Source organism: Anopheles coluzzii (assembly GCF_943734685.1).
Source record: "Anopheles coluzzii chromosome X unlocalized genomic scaffold, AcolN3 X_unloc_22, whole genome shotgun sequence".
In the NCBI taxonomy this organism is placed as follows: domain Eukaryota; kingdom Metazoa; phylum Arthropoda; class Insecta; order Diptera; family Culicidae; genus Anopheles; species Anopheles coluzzii.
In genome coordinates this window covers 69531-75000 of record NW_026054450.1, presented here as the reverse complement: position 1 = coordinate 75000, position 5470 = coordinate 69531, and positions in this window count along the sequence as shown.

Below are 5470 nucleotides of genomic sequence, written 5' to 3'. Positions count from 1 at the left end.
ACTTGTTTATCCGCATGGCGAACATTTGCTGCATTGAACATTAAAGTTCCACTTCGCTCTCCCCTACGTGGGTCTGAGCTTCACTCTCAGGGAAAAAATATGCCACATTGGTTAGGGAAACCCGGTTTCATCACGCTATGTGCCCTGCACCACCAGCTTAGCGTGAATGCTTCGAGTTTCCCTAAGAAGTTCGATTGGTCTTGCAGAGTTTAAAGACAACGAAGCTTAGTTTCAAGCAATGATTTAATATACGCGTATTAAAAACCCTTAACTGTTACAACTTTTATGCTTGAAACCATCGCAACGAAGTCTTTGGGTCCGTAGACCCGTGATGTACTGCTCCAGGAAACGTTTTGAAAGAGTGGAAACTCAAAATCATAGGTTAAGATCATCGGCAGAACCCACCAGACACCACTTTTGCTTCATAAGTTCGGCCTATAGTCATATGACGATTTTCATCGGGGAGGGGACGTATGACCCAAACGGGGGCTTATATGACCCACGGACACTGCAAACCATGCTCCTACGACTAAATAGAGGTTAAAACTACGATTTGGTGAAATCTTCATTTTTGACCTCGGAGCAAGGTACCTTCCCTATAGTAGGCAATGAGTAAATGATCATAATCCCAGGAGGGCAAAAAATGGGAACCCGAGAGGAAAGCGCTGTTGGCGCGCCTAAGCTAGTGGCCCGTAGAGTAAAAAGGGTACCCCCAACAAAGTTGTCGTTTCACGTTCTGGTTTCACTTTTCATCATCTAGGGTGCGTTCCTGACACGTTTTGAGGGGTTTTAGCAAAAAAAAATTTTTCGACTACTCGAGCTCTCTGGCCCGTTCGGTGCACATTTTTGAAAAAAGCTAGGGAGCTGCCCCTAGGTTCGGGGTGTCACAAAATGTTGAAAAGTGGTCGAAAAACCACTATCCAGAATCGGATGTAGAATCGTTAGACGAACTTAAAATTGTTCTACGACACCCATCTGCGACGTTTAGTATTCGAGATATGGCCCGTCCTAGGTCTGACCGAGCAATTTTTGTTCCGCGCACTGTGTGCACCGTACACTTTGATGTTTGTATGAAAAAGTACCCTACCTAGGGACGCGTAGAGCAAATTTGTACCCCCGGGCATGTTGTCGATTGACATTCTGGTTGCACTTTTCATCATCTAGGGTGCGTTCCTGACACGTTTTGAGGGGTTTTAGCAAAAAAAAAAATTTTCGACTACTCGAGCTCTCTGGCCCGTTCGGTGCACATTTTTGAAAAAAGCTAGGGAGCTGCCCCTAGGTTCGGGGTGTCACAAAATGTTGAAAAGTGGTCGAAAAACCACTATCCAGAATCGGATGTAGAATCGTTAGACGAACTTAAAATTGTTCTACGACACCCATCTGCGACGTTTAGTATTCGAGATATAGCACTTTGTAGGTCTGACCGAGCAATTTTGTACTGAAATGTATGGTGAACATGTAATTCATTAAATAACATTGACTTGCATCGTGCCCTACTTCATCGGCACAGCTGTTATTGACTATCTTTAGTGGAAATGGATTGAGTTTGACCATTTTAAGCCCATTTCCTATGCCGTGCACCAACATTGTGTACCGATCAGGGAAAGTACGCTACGTACGCGTTCATGGATGTCGATGTTGGTACAAGTTGCCTTTCGGGATAGCCGTGCACCAAAACTGTGTACCGATCAGGGAAAGTACAAGACGGAGGGTGCAGCTCGAGCGTACGCGTTCATAGATGTCGATGTTGGTACACTTGCACCAAAATTGTGTACCAATCAGGGAAAGTACAACACGGAGGGCGCAGCCCGGGCGTACGCAATCATGGATGTCCATGTTGATACAATCTACGTGTACGTACCTAGTTTTTGTAGGAAAAGTTGCAATTAAGTGCTTGCATGCTTAAAATGCTCATCTCAACCGGTCACCTTTTGGCCTGCCCTTTTATAACAGAAACCTAGAAAGATACTCGAGATTTTTGTGTTTTTCCATTCGCCCGGGACGACGAAATGAGCTATGTGCACATCGTGCAGAAAATTGTCTTCGCCACGCATGTTTTTGTCCATCCACTCATATAATCACCCGCATTTGTGTTCAACACGGACGGCGCAGCCCGAGCGAACGCGTTAATGTTTATGTTTGTACACACTGCTTGTACGATTCTAGGATTTGGTAATTGCGTCACAGTGCCCGACCGTCGCGGACACCATTCTTGGACAGAAGTCCTAGTACGTAGAGTACTTTCCCTAGGTATGTGCTCGTTCGTGACTATCGTTGCGTGCTTACGGACACGCTTGGGTATGTTTACCATACAAGGTTTACTAGGGAAACCTGGGAAGGACGCTTGCCCTCCCGTCGCGGACACCATTCTTGGAAAGAAGTCCTAGTACGTAGCGTTCCTTATTTTACTTGATCAGTTTGTAATGCATTCGCTTTGTTCCATCGACTTCTGCTACTGCTCACTAAGGGGTGTTCGTTTGCGATGTGTACGATAAGCAACTGTCTATCGTAACCAGCAGTTAATCAACACTTTTTACCCAAGTCATAGCAACATAGAGTACTTTTCCTAATCGGTACACAATTTTGGTGCACCTCTAACCTCGCCGGCACTTTATCGTTACGTTTTGTGCACAACCTAGGGACGTGGTGTAAGTTTCATGATTTTTATGTTTGATTTGGTTTATTATGATTGAAAAATACGCTACGTCCCAGAAATTGGAGCTCGACTACTTCCTCCATGTGGCGAAAAAAGTTACTGGGCAACGCCTAGCTTATGCCCCATTTGTACTTCAATTTTCATTATCAGGTTTGAAAAATACGCTAAGTCCCAGAAATCTGAACTCGAATACTTTTGCCACGTGGCGCCAAAAGCTACTGAGAAACGCCTAGCCTTTTACCCATTTATAATTTAGTTTTCGTTATAAGTTTTGAACAATACGCAAAGTTCCAAGAATCTGAACTCGAGTACTTTTTACATGTGCCGCCAAAAGCTACTGAGCAACGCCTAGGTTGATACATTTTTGGTACATGGAGTGTATGCATGCAGGCGTACTGCCGTGCTAGACCGGAAAATCGATCTTGCTACTAGAACGTAAAGTAATTCCCCTAGATAGGTGCTTTTGCATGCCTCTGATCGACGACCATGCAACGTGCGACACGCGTAGCTAGGCTTCCCCAAACAAATTTCCTAGAATAGCACCAAATTGCACACTTTCAGGGGTATATTTTGGTACCGTGTACCGTGCATGGTACAAGTATCAGTAGCTCGTGCAATTTATTTTGCATCGTGTTGCGGTTGCTGGTGCGTCGGGATAGGAGTGTTTCGAGACTTTCGCCAAGCGTTGGTGCCATTTGGTGGATAATTAATGTTCTAGCCACAATAAACGTGCCACATAATGCCAATAAGGAAAAAGCCGATTTCTAGGAACTTCCAGTCAGAATGTTTGCCATCAGCGCTTTCCTGTCGAGTTCAGGATCTGGGACTTAGCGTTTTTTTTCCACGATCCAATCCAACGACCAGATCGTGAATAAACAATACATACAACAGTGCATCCCTTTAAAGTAGGAAAAAGCCGAATTCTAGGGAGCTCCAGTCCAAAAGGTTGTCATCAGCGCTCTCCTCTCGAGTTCAAGATTTGGGACTTAGCGTTTTTTTCGCGATCCAGCCAAAAGACCAGATCGTGAAATAAACAATTAATATAACTGTACTAGTACATCCCTTCAACTGAAGCAAGTGCACCATACATGACCCGTACGCCAATCATCCATGCACATGACACGTCAACTAAGTCAACACATGACACAACTTGGACAACTGACGGGTAAGTAGGTCATCTCGTACACGACGACACATCGACCAAACCAGGTCAACACGTCACATGCACAAGACATCCTACTACCAAGGCCGACCACCTCGACACACAACGTGTTAACCGAACATGGTCTACAACACCATCATGTGCAAGGCAACCGGCCCAAACGGATCAACTTATACAACTTGTAACGAGCATGTGTGTAAGCTTACTGGTTTGGTCGGCACGTTTCTCACATCAAGACAATCAAGTCCAGAAGGAGGCACGCCGACAAGCTCACTAGTGTTACGTGTTCCGCTCCATACCGTGTCAAGTCACTCGTCTGACACGGAAGTAGCCAGCTCTTGTCCACTAGTGTTAAGGAACGGTCTCCAGACCAAGTCAAGTCACTCGTCTGACAAGGAAAGAGCACGCACCAAGCTTCACCAGAGCACGGTACCACGGTCCCCAGACCAAGATGGTTCGTTATGCCATCGAGGAAGGGGCACGCGATCCCTTGCTACACTCAACTAAGTACACTCTTGCTCTCACAAAAGTATCCCCTGTGTCGACGTGGTCCCCAGACCAAGACGAGCTTGCGCACATCGAGGAAGGGGCACACGGACAAACCACCAAGCATGGGTCGCCTGAGAGGATCGATGCGAACGCATCTCTACAACTCGCAGCTCCCAGCCTGAAGTCCCGTCGTTTGCGGGCGGTTGATAGGTGTCGAAACTAGGTATATCCACGTTGGGCAGAGCTCAAGCCAACGGCGTTCCCAGTTACGGTACTAACACGTGCAGCGAACTCCACTCGTTGCGGCCTAGGTATAGCGGGATGAGACGCCGGGCTGCAGACGCAGACTCCAACGGATCTCAGAGGGTTGTTAGGCCCGCTAGCTTCCGAACACCTAATGGGTTTGAGAAGCGCTATCAGCTCGGATTGGCTACGACCTTAGAGGCGTTCAGGCATAATCCAGCGGACGTAGCGTCATACCAAAGTCCGGTCGGACTAGTATTGAGCCAGTGGTCCGTACCTGTGGTTCCTCTCGTACTGCACAGGAATTCCGTTAAGATAGCGACTATAAGCACACACCAGTAGGGTAAAACTAACCTGTCTCACGACGGTCTAAACCCAGCTCACGTTCCCTTGAAAGGGTGAACAATCCTACGCTTGGTGAATTTTGCTTCACAATGATAGGAAGAGCCGACATCGAAGGATCAAAAAGCCACGTCGCTATGAACGCTTGGCGGCCACAAGCCAGTTATCCCTGTGAGTGTCAAACGTGAGGTCGTACTGTACCGACACGTTGTGTTTGGGCTCCGAAAAAAGGACTTAAAAACAGTGCAAAATCGTCGTTAATCGACTTTAATAGTGTGAAAAACGTGCTCAGGGCACCTGATTTACCCTTTAAGAGCGTTATCAAGTGTTTTTAAGGCGAAAATTCAACAAAAATCGTGCATTTGTGTTTGATGCCTATGAACCCCCCACCATGTGTTTGTGTGACATGGTGTAAAAGCAGAAAATCGAAAAAAGTGCCCAAAAAGTGCCAGAATTGCACGATTTTAGTGTAAACAGTGCATCTGAGCACGAAAAAAGGTGTTAAGAAGTGATCCGCGCATGAAAAAACCACAAAATTGTGAAAAAAAAAAGTTTTGCGTCATCCAGCCCATACTGGG